The sequence below is a fragment of the Mycteria americana genome, chromosome 9 (assembly GCF_035582795.1).
Source record: "Mycteria americana isolate JAX WOST 10 ecotype Jacksonville Zoo and Gardens chromosome 9, USCA_MyAme_1.0, whole genome shotgun sequence".
NCBI classification, from domain to species: Eukaryota; Metazoa; Chordata; class Aves; order Ciconiiformes; family Ciconiidae; genus Mycteria; species Mycteria americana.
Genome location: NC_134373.1, coordinates 41,873,633 through 41,885,801, shown reverse-complemented (window position 1 = coordinate 41,885,801; position 12,169 = coordinate 41,873,633). Strand labels below are relative to the sequence as shown.

The window sequence follows — 12,169 nt, the reverse complement described above, 5'->3', positions numbered from 1 at the left end:
AGAAACAGGAACAACAGTTAAAGAGATGCACTGTGGCTGCTTTTAGCTATGTTGACTTAAAAGTGTATATACTGCCAAGTTTCAAGTTTCATATCTTGCATATGTCCAGACATGTGATTTAGCAGATTATCAGAGCAGTCTTAACCAGTGAAGCCTCTTCTCTGGAAGCACTGCAGGAAAACAGTGTAGTGTAGTATTACAGAAGGCCAGTCATTACCTTCCCAGCTGCAATGGATTATTCTGACAAACAGTCACTTAATAAACTGATAACATTCCTCACAGCACTGAAAGCTCCTCTCAAAGCCAAAGACAATAGAAAAAATAAAGCACAGAGAAAAGTAATTTAAATGTGAATTGTATCATCAATCCTTTACATGTTAGCACTCACAGTAAGACAGTCCATGATCTTATCTAGGTGGTGGTTATCAGGCAAGGTTGTAAACATGGATTTAACTGGTTAAGGGTGCATTCTGACAATTCAGAGCAGATCTCAATTCCCTTTATTTTGGCAACTAAGTATACAACCAAAGATTTCTTTTGCAATTACACATTCTTCTTAAAACAGTTTACCACATAATTACTTCGCTATGGTGGTCAAGCTACACTGACAACTCACAAAGCCACTGTTCAGCAACAGCCAAAACATGGGTGTGTTATCAACAATGTTTTAGTCCCAAATATAAAACAGAGCACCGTATGGGCTGCGATGAAGAAAATGAACTCAGTCGCAGCCAGACCCAGTACGACCTGCCACCAGCAAGCTCCTGTAGGATTCCTTCCAAAACCAGCTCCAAACCGACAAGCTGATCGCCGAATCACAGACTGGTTGAGGTTGGCAGGGGTCATCTTGTCCAACTCCCCTGCCCAAGCAGGGCACCTAGAGCCCGTTGTCCGGGACCGTGTCTAGACAGGTTGTGAATATTTCAAAGGAGGGGGACTGCACAACCTCCCAGGGCAACCCATGCCAGCGCTCAGTCGATGCAGAAAAACAAATTCTGATGCAGAAAGACAAATTCTGGTTGTTGCCTATCTTACATAACACAGAAAAAACCGCAACGCATTAAAATATTTGATGTGACTTCTGTTACACTGTGTATCTTTTGGCATAAATAACAAAAGGTAAGAAACCTCCCTCTATCACAAAATCCACAACTAACAACTCTCCTTTTTTTAAAGCTTGCCCTACTAGGCTGGTGGGCTCACTAAGTTCTAACAGGGAAAAATAAGTCCTGTGGCAATCGAGTATGTCATCAAAGGCCTTTTCTTCCTCTCCTGTTAATTCTTAGTGCAATATTTTTCTATACCTCTGAAATCTGGCTTTGAACTACAGCAAACAATTCTTTCCCATCAGACAGCCATCTATTTGTCAAATCACTAGGGCGTTGCTAAAGTCAATGTTGGTCAGGAAAGGGAGTAAAGTCTACTTCAGCATTCTCTCAGGACATTTACAATAGCTGAGGAATTGCTCTAAGTAAACTGAGATTCTGAATCCTGGCACGTAGGTGGAATGTATAAATCTTACATATAAAGAAAGTGTGTTTATACCAAACAATCAATCCTACAGCCACAACCAGGAATGATTGCAGTTGGCAAGTACCACTGAGGAAGGACACATCACGGTGAAATGCATACAAACGGACTCACAATAAAAACAGACGAACAACAAACACAACAACAACGATCACCTATCTTCAGTATTCACACTGTTCCACACCCTACCCGAGATGTGCAAGTCTAACCAAAATTACTACTTGGAGAAGCACAAAATCTCACAAGCTACATAACGATAAATTCAAACTGCGTCAGCCTAGAATACGGACCGATGCGTAATTCTTCCTTCTTGATAGACGCCCGGGTACACACCCCGTGCCAACCCCAGCCTGCCGAGCACCACGATCATGGACGCTACTGCCCTGCAGCACCCATGAGCTACAAGCGTGCAAGTCACAGAAGGTGACGTCGCTGGTGACTCTGAGCAGGTATCTCTTACCCCAGCTCATGCTTTTAGATCCAGAAGTTTCCAGTTCACACTAATGGCACCATTCAAGATAGCAGCTGCTATACTAACACAAACCGGTTGTATTTTGATTCTCTGCAAGACAAATCGGTAAATAATATAAACTGGTATCTTCATTAGTTTGAAAATATAATCTGCTTAGTTCCCCAGAACGCAGGAAGTACTTGCATTTTCTTATAACCAAATAAGTTATCGCCCAAACCGTGACAAAACAAAAAGGACCATATAACATGATCGTAACTCATTAACTTGGACATGAGGAAGATAGCTGGGATAAGACAAATGAAATATCTATATTTCGCCATCCCTGGAGGTATTTAAAGGACGTTTGGATGAGGTACTTAGAGACATGGTGTAGTGGTGGTTTTTGGCAGTGTTAGGTTTATGGTTGGACTCGATGATCTTAAAGGTCTTTTCCAACCTATATGATTCTGTGATTCTGTGATTCTGTGTATATAAAGAGAGAGTCTGTTTCCAAAATTATGTGTTCCACTCCATCACATTTCACGTTAGATACCCTACAATGACAAGTCCTTATCAAGATGATGTGGTATTGAGTACATACAGTACATATCCAGAGATTAAGATAGCATAGTAGTCTCAGGAAGTGTTATTAGCTGAAAGTCCTAATACCCAATACTTTCAAAAAGCTGGTTATTCGCAGTATCAAGGGAGGAAAAATAGAGAACTGTTGTGAGCCTGAACACCAGATGCCCTGAATCCCAATTTGATTTAGCACAGGATTCACGGTGCTTGGAGGCACTCAAGGTCGGCAATGATAGCCCCTAATCTCTGCCTCTAGAAGAAAAACAAGCCATGCAGATTTTGGTTAAATTAGCAGGCTAGTTCAAACAAAAACGTATTACTCAAAGTATCTTACAGTACCTGTATTACCGTGTACAGTTCAAACGACACTCTCAGCCCTAAACACAATTCTGTCAGAAGAGGTATGCATCTGTTCTGCACACCGCATCCCTCATTTCCTACCACTAGTCAAGTAGAAATCCTACCTCACTTGACACATCTTTCTTCTTGGCTAATTATACTGTAATTACTAACTTCATTTTGTTTCTTCACAGAAAAAGAGAGATTTTCAAGTCTGTGCAGATTAGCTGTAAATCTGCAGCTCTTCTATACCTCATTAATATTTTAAACACCTATTTTAAGTTTTTCCACACTAGACATAATTTGTGGCAGCATAAATTCTTTTTAGCCATAGTCTCGTAAATATGGTGATCTCTCCAAATGTGAGATTCATTACAGGGAGGGAAAGGAAAGACGGGAATTTTGTTTCTGAATAGGATTATTTTGAACTTGGATCATTTCAACAAAGCAGTTTGCAAAAGACCTGTACTGAACCAACAGAGCAGAGGCAGGTGGGAACCACAAAATAGCTTTAGGTATGCGCACACACCCTCGCTCCCACAAATCTCACTGGCATAGGGATGTTGGTAGCAGAGTCTGGTCAGACTACTCAGACTACCGAAAGGTTTAGTGCCGAGAAAGTACAGAAACTATAACGTTTCTGGATGGGGCAGGCTGAAAGGGAAGAAGTAGTGAAACAATATAATCAGCATTTCCTCTAAACAGGACTGCTTTTTTTTGGCATTACTGACCCAGCTTACTGCTCCTCGTTCCCTTTGGTAGCTCTCCTCCGAGGACAGCAGCCAGTGCTGTGTTCCTGCCTTTTTCCTCTAATACAAAGGAAGCCAAATAGTCAATTCTGAAATGTTATAAAGAAACAGGCAAGCAAGTCCTCCTGAACCTAACGGCAATACTCTTTTAAAGCCTAACAGTTTATTATCCTTTTCGTTCTTGATCTAATGAGTGAGAATTTTCAAATCCTGTTCTACTATTTAACAATAACTCCTGTAAAACTACAGTACATCCCTCAATGCATAACATTACACTTCATTTGATTTGTGTTTTGGTAATAATACATGCATATTAAAGCAATAAATCCCTCGGATTTTTTTTTTTTAAACCAAAATAGCTTGATATGAAATGTAATTATTAAAGCACAGAGTATTTCTTTCGTGGCAGCTGATCAGAGAAAATTCCTTATTAAAAAGCAAAAAAACATTTAAAAAACCCTCGGACTAGAATAAATCCAACAGCCTTTCATTAAACAAATGATATCATCAGAATGTAGCTGCCCAGTGACAAGTAGTCATTACTGTAGCTTCCGTGAGGTGCTATTAGAAGATCACTATTCAAACAGCTATGAGCCTAAATACAGGTTATCACCTGCTAGAAAAGACAACAGAAGCAAGTTTTCAACAGGATGAGAGGCAGACATGGGAGGTGGTGGTGTGAAGCAGGGGAGAGTGTTGAGCATCCTTGGTAGAAGTTCCCAAGGGAGAAAGGACTGTCCAAAAACCCAAATCAACAACAAAAACCACAGGAAGGCTCTTCCCTGAAACTGCGAACTGCAATAATCTTTCCCTTCTGTGCTGTGAATTTTGAATTTTATCAGACTAGATTGATATCAGGCAGTGTTGTAATAACCTTAAAAAAATAAAATAACAGGAAGAGAATGCAGCCCAAGGCCGAAATTAGCATCCAGAATTAGCTTTTACCGGGAGACTCCCCAGCCCTTACAACCACATGGTGTTTTAATAACTGATATCCCAGGGGAGCAGCTGCTGTGCCAGCATCTCTCACCTCTAGCTTGTTTGGCAAACTGCTTTCTCGACTTCTGTAGAATCTGTGCTGTTGCCTTTTTTTTTTTATATACTTGAAAATAATTTTTACATGTTTATATAAACATCCTCTAATTTGATTCTACAAACCACGTAAGGCATATGAGATACCATTACCTTGAACTTGCACCCCACCACAAGTGGAACGTTAAACTGACGTGTACCAAAAAGAGACTAAGAAAGGGTCATGTCTTCAGGTATACCGTGTAAAATAAAATTCACCATTTACTCTCTGATCCCAGTGCACCAGTGTCTGGAAAGCAGTCTGTTCTCTGACAGTCCCACAGAGGGAAGAACCACTGTAATCTTAATTTTTTTTTAAATGTCTGATTTGTAGGCTTAGTTTTAAAGGATGGATACAGGACCTGCCCTCTGAGCAGACTCAAATTTTGGAGCAGCCACATGACCCTGGATAGCTGAGATCAAGCGTCTGATAACGCTCTCTGTCCTGCCACTCGTGGATGAAACGCCCATTAGAGGATTATCCGACACAGTCCTGCAACCACAAAGAGCTGGAAACTACAGAAACAACTGTAATGATGAGGCTAAGGAAGATGTTACACTACTTGAGCCAGGCACAACAGATGGAGACAGTGGACTTCAAGGAAAAACGATGACCCCAGCCAGAGAACAGCGCCCGGACCCGAACACCCACCTGACGCTCTGCAGCCATGAAACTATGAGCTAAGGAAAACGTGGCTGTAAGAAACTATGGCCAAAAGGGATTCTCTTAGTTACCAGCTGAAAGGAGGAGCATCAACACTTCACGCTCACACCTTACAAGGAGTACTTGTAACTTTGGTGCCAAGGGCACCACTTATGAAGGCACCAAACCTCTTCGTAGCTGGCCTTAAATGAAGTTTGACGTCTAAGGCACAAACAGTACCTGCAAACAAGGTCTGAAGCGCTGAGAGGATACACGTAATGCTTACCACGGTAGCTAGCTCAGTGATACAAGGTACGTATGCCTGTATTTCTCTCTATTTCATAAGCTTTTAGCTCCATTTCTGCGTACTAAGTTGAGCTCTGAATTAGTGCAATTTGCCACAACAGGTTTATTCACATCAAGACAAAGCTGGGGCAGCATTTTTCAAAAAAAGGATTAGATGACTGTAACTCCTACCATCTGTGCTTATGCATGTTTAGACTGAGAAGGGTAATCACCACACTTCAGGGCATGATCTGCAGGGGTCAGAAAGATAATCTTACGCCCATCTTTCTGTTTTTGACATTGCCCAATTGGGTAGGTGCATAATAGAGGATATTAGTCTTCCCTGAAGCATTAGTTATTCATCACTGCCAGAGGCAGCTCTACAGATCTAAGATTATGCGGCAGTCTAGTATGGCAACCTGTTCTTTCAAACTGTGAAATGCACGCCGCAGTCCAGAGCTTGAACACTACATTGTATTTCAGATACAAATAAGAGATAATCTACAAGTGCGCCGCAAGATTTCATGGAGCGATTTTGGAAGGGATTATTATTATTATACCAAGGGCCTACAGACCACTGAAGACAGTGGATATTTTATGGAGGGTTTTTTGTTTGTTTAAATTTCCATTTAAATAACAGGCAGAAATTACAGCATCTTGCATTTCAACCTAGGGCAAATACATAGATACAAATCAAGCATCATTCCTATAACTGGTGTTAGTTTTCTATCTATATCACCCAAGGTAGGCCTAAGGATTTCAGTCTTAGCTTCTCTATCATTTGGAAATACCAGTGTAATCTTCTTAGGCTACAGGGAAGGTAGACAAATTTCTTTATAGGGACACAACAAGGCCACTTGGACTGACATCGGAAAGAAAACGGTTCTCACAGACACACTAATTTACGAGCAAAACAAATTAAGAGTGTGAAAACAACAACATTTCCAAATTTTGAATAAGCAGTAAGTTCAATCTATTTATACATCTGATTTTTCACCTACTTATGGCAAGCATCTGCTCCCATTTTGCTTATCAGCATGCACTCCTATTTTAAAAAATGAAGGATCTAGACTTCTTTCCATGAAGCTAGCCAGCAGAGACATTCTGCAGGATGGAGCAGACCTTCCTCTGGCTTGAGAGCTGCCACTGGAAACAACCCCTGGCCCCGGCCAGCCGTCCCGGCAGGAGCAGCAATCTCCTCCGTTCCCCAGCTCAGACGGTCACCTCAGAGACGATGATCTGATTGATCTGTAGGTCATTACGGTTCAAACCAGTTGGGTTAGCTTAAACACTTAAATAACAGGTCTTGGCCAAGCCAGCACATTTAGATTGCAAGGGCCTAGGGAATATTTACAAAATGCAGCCCTGCCATTAGATCCAAGGGTCCGCAATTCTCCAGCGAGAGCACTGAGGGCGGGATGGGGTTCAACCAGCCGTGAACGTGTCACATGTATAAACTGCAAACTAGCGTTTGTGACTGCTAGTGAGGTCCCAGTCCACAGTACAGTGACTTTACGTAACTCACTGATTAATAAACAGCACTGCTACAGTACAATGCTTTTTGGGTTTTTATCTCAGCATTTCATATAAGCAGACAATTTTTTCTCACTGCACTTTTGAGAGATGGGATTTGTTATCGAACCATTTTATGGACTGTGAGAAAAAACAGAAAAGGAAATAAGGGTTCAGAATTTTTTTTAAATGCTCTGATAATTTAGTTTAAAGCTGGACTACTCGACACTGAAAATAACTTTTTCTAGACATGCTATAGGGTTTACAGAAACTTTCAAGCGAAAACCTTCATCCCGGACTTTCCCACCACCTCCACTTGACTTATCGCCATCTTTACTAGGAGAGAATTCCACCTTCCATATGTACTACAGTACACGGTTAGACCGAAACATGGGGAAGCTTGACGTGCTTGCATTTCTTGGGGTGAAACTGGCACCCTTAATAACGTTATCATTGCAGTGCTGTTTGCACTGAGAATTCTTTACAAACTGATCAATATTCACAGCAATTCATGCAAATAGAAAAGTCATCGTTATTCCCACTAATGAGACAAGAAGCAGGTAGAAAGAAGATAAATGACTTGTCTAGAACCATTCAGCAAGTCAGAATATAGCTAGAGCCTAGCTCTTTTAACAAAAAGACCCATGTGCTAATCCTTTACTGCCCATTTCCAGAGCTGTGAAGTGCTATTAACAACGGGTTTTGTTAGTTTATTTCAAGCAGGTTTCACACAACAGTTCAGATTTGTTTAAATATCAAAGCAAAATCTAGACCAAAAAACCCGAATGAACGCCATTTTACCCTAATTTGGCTCCTCTCCAAAGCCGGTAGTTCAAACCCGGTACATCAAAAAGCCCCACGCTTCAGGGAAGAAATCCCAGTCTGGTTTTGTTGGCGTAGCTAGAGCGGTGCCATTTCAACGTGAAAACGGCTCGTAGCTCGTGCCTTGTGTTCCGGCTCCTCCTGGGTGCTAGGTTCTGAGCGAGAAAAACAACAAATGCGAACAGTTCTACTGAGCCTTCATTTCAGCATTTGGCACTCAGAATAACCAGCCCGGTACTCAGAGGTCTGCTGGAAGCACGTGCAAAGTCTAGAAGATGAAGCCTTTTATTTAGACTAAAAGATTCTCACAGCAATTCATGGAAAAATAACTGCCAACAACACATGGATCGTACAATACAACTCAAGCCTTAAGGAAAGCTGCAACCTGAAATTCCTCCTGAAGTTCATTGGCGCAGCACTATCGTACCTTTTCACCACTTCTGAACTGTTAGACATGCACCTCATCCAGAAGTCCTTTGAGTCACACACATGAATAACTGAAGCATTCCTTTCCTTTGAATCTATGAAATCCAGCTACGGGATATGAAGAAAGGAAAGAAAATATTGAGGAATTTAGACTTAAAAAAAAGAAGGGGAATTTTCTAAAGTCTGAGAATTCACGCAGCAAAATTTGTTTTAAGATGGAGGACTTTTGTTCTAAAGAACCCCTCAAACTAGTAAGGTAGAGGGGAGGTGGGGTTTTTTGGTGTAGCTTTGGGCCATTTGGACTGAGAAATGACAGACAGCCCTGGAAAATTCTTCACACTTCAACTACCTTGCTCTCCTTGAGAGACATTAAGCACCCTTAATATGCAAGGTGTTGCCCTTCTCTTTCTCTCACCTCCGCTACCGAGCTCCTCACCTGCTGCCTGCACTGGAAGCATCGGGCAGGGATGGGTGAGATGCATTGGACTACAGCACGCACTCGGTGACTTCTGCTTTGTAACCCAAGTTTGCAGCTCCTGAGTTCAGACAGGGCTCTCCTCCGTAATTAACACAACTTGTATAAACAGTATAAAAGGAAACTTTCCCTATCTCTTCTCCCACAACTGAAGCTCGGGCAAATGGAAAACAAGGCAGGAAGAGATCGTGATAAATTGACTGCGTGGCATGAATCAACCTATGAGTTAGCAAGGTACAGGTGTCTCTTCTCCAGAGTTCCCAAGGGTGCAGGAAAAGGCGCCCGTTCTTGTAACACAGCTTCTTTCCCCTGCAGCACCTTGCACTTGCCAATTGCACGCCTCCCCGACAAAGAGACCATATCTCCCCTCACCTTGGCTACGCTCCCCTCTTTTCTTTCTGCCAGATAAAGCATCCAGCACCTGGTGCCAGCCAGAGGATGCAATTCATCAGAAGTGTTTTGAGGATCAACACATGGGATCCATCCTACATAAGCTGATTACAGGATTTACCGGACTCCTGACAGTTAACATCACACAGCCAGAATGCCAGATGTCAAGCGTTGGAGATGTGGCTCTGTCAAAACCAGGCTAAGGCAAAAGGCCCTAGGATTATGCGATGTCATGGAGAGGATGCGACTGGCTGCAAACAGAATGCTGCAATTATCACGCTGGGAAATGCTAATTGACTTAAAGCAAGTAACGCATGATGAGAAGAGGGAAGGACTCTCATGAGCAACACCAGTAGCCAAGTTAACTGTGGATTGACTAGAAAAGCAAAAGTATTGCCGTGCAAAGATTGATGAATCACCAAGCCGTGCTCGCTGTAACAAACAGGACCACTCCCTTCATCCATGCTGTAAAACATCCATCTACAATTACCTCTGGAATTCACCTGCAGGACTGTACCGCTGGTACGTGGCCTGGCCGCGCTCGGCCGGGGTACCGACTGGCACTGGCAATGCGAGGCAGACGCACCAAAATGAGGACATACTCTTTCAGCTTGGAATTCTCTTTCTCCCGCTTGGTGTACATGTTCTCAAACGTGAGGGAGGACTTTTTATTCTTTGTCATGGTAAACCTTTAATTTTTTGTCCTTTTCTTAAAAACTCAGCTGAGGAGAGGCAGAATGGGGTGCCGCAATCAGGAGGTTCATAGCTTCAAGTTGAAAACTTTAACCTTAGAGGTTCAAAACCAACCTGAGAAACAGCGATCTCAGCATTTAATATTTTATTATTTTAAACAAAAACATGTTTATTGAGGGAGGGAAACTTGACTCATTATCTGAGCATCTGGGATTACCAGTACTGTATTTATGAAAGAGGTTGCAGTACATGGCTCTTTGCAATTGCTCTGATCTCTGCATCTGCGGTTCCAGGCTCTACCCGCATTACCCTCTGACAGACGGGAAATCATATGAACCTATTTTCCTGAGATTGCCCTTAGGAATCAACCAGCTGAGTCTTGCAAACCAGTTCTATCTGCGTGAACCGCGTACACTCCTCAACCCTGGGACTGTTTTTATTAACCGTATTACCAGAGCACCCATAGGCCTTGCACAGAACCAAGCCCTCGGCGCCCTCGCTGCCACACAAACACTGCTGGGTGTTGTTCCAAGGGGTTTACGGCCTAATTCAACACAGGAATATGCATTCGTGTCTAAGAAATACGTACTAGAAGCCCGCGTCGGTTCTCGGGAGAAACGCCATGCAAAGGGCAGCGCTTCCACGACCTGCCAGCGTGAGCCCAGCACCGGCTGTCACGGTGGTTGGCTGTTACTGACTTGTATTTGCTTCATTACGTACGTATTTTAACGTTTTGTTATTTCTTACGGTGAAGCCTAACGCACTTACTTTTAAAAAGAGTGAAAACTTTGCTGACATACCTGTGAAAAATGAAGAGCAATTTTTTTTTTTTTTTTTACAGCTGTATAATCATCAAGAGCAATGTTGTAATAACTGCAATTTTACAACACACCTATAAAACATGGTTTATATTTTGGATCCGAAGCACTTGACGCCGAACACCCAGCGCTTCTCACAGTCTCGCTCCCTCCCGCAAGTGTCCCTGCTCGCTCTCCCCCAGCCAGGGGATTGAGGTTTCATCTCCCGCTCCCAGCTAACGGCGGGGCCCGGGGACGCCGGGCTCTTCACCCACCTGGGAGGGCCCCGCCGAGGCGGGCCGGCCCGAGCGGGACCGGCAGCAAGGAGCCGGCCCGGCAAGGGCCTCGGCCCGGCAACGGCCGCCGCCCGCCCGCCACCCGCCGTTCCCGCCTCTCACCCCCGGCGGGCACGACGCCCTGAGGGGAGGCGAAGGCGGCGCCGCGCCCCGGCACCGCGCTCCGCCGGCCCCTTCCCCTCCTCGCCCCCCGGGGGCTCCCGCTGCCCGGCGGGGACACTCACCCTCGGTGCCGGCGGTCCCGGGGGCGGCGCGGGCTTGGCGTGAGGCGGCGGGCGGTGCGGGCCGGCGGCAGTGGCGCCCCGGCTCCGCGGGCGGTGCTGCCTGCCCGGCGGAGGTGGGGCCGGGGCGGGGAGCGAGCGGCTCGGACACCCCCGCGCCCGCCCCCCCGGGCGGTGCCGCCGAGCCCCGCCGGGCCGGGTGGGCTTCCCCCGCGGTGGCGGGGGCCGAGGCGGCCCCTCCCGGAGCAGCGCCCGCCCCGACAGCCGAGGGGAGGGCGGCGGCCCCGCCTGTCGCGGAGGGGGCTCCCGGCCCTGGCAGCTGCTGCGGGGAGAGGCGGGCGGCGGGAGGGCCCGGCCGCCGCGCTGCGCACCGGGGGCCCCCGCCCGGCAGGGTCCGGCGGCTGCGGGGCAAACGCGGGCGCTCGCCCCTGAAGCCACGTCGTAGAGCAGGTAGCGAAGCGGTGCATTGCGGGGCGCTTGGCTGTGGGGTGGGAGTTTTCAGCCTAGGCGTGCGGTCAGCCGAGGGACTCGGTCTCTGCACTCCTTGCTGTGAATCGGCTTCACAGCGCTCAAGATGTTGGGCGTCTGCTCTGAGGAGACTGTAAATTCCAAAGCACCCTTTTCAAGCGAATGGAAGGAAGGCTGCCAATCCAGGAGCCGGCAGGAGTAAGACATGCTGCCAGCGTTATCCCCAGGAACAGACTTGACGCTCAGCAGTTCCCCAAAGCACCCTTACCCGCTGGGACTTGGCAGCTGCCTCCTTGGCATGGAGATGGCCACTGGAACGCCACTGCCCCAGGGCCGGCTGATGGGCCGAGGCACCAGCCCGCCCCAGGTATCGGAAGCACGTGAAGTACGAGCTGATAAAGTATGACCATCGGGTATCT

General features: G+C 45.7%; 1 protein-coding gene across 2 annotated transcripts in view; it reads right to left on the bottom strand.

Annotated features, from left to right (window-relative positions):
* LYPD6B (LY6/PLAUR domain containing 6B) overlaps positions 1-11,509 on the bottom strand; it is a 53,355-nt gene extending 41,846 nt beyond the window's left edge. For both annotated transcript variants that reach the window (XM_075512239.1, XM_075512242.1), the window contains exon 1: positions 11,286-11,509. The gene's annotated coding sequence lies outside the window, so the exon portion shown is untranslated. The remainder of the gene's footprint in view (positions 1-11,285) is intronic.
* Between the last annotated feature and the right edge of the window lie 660 nt (positions 11,510-12,169).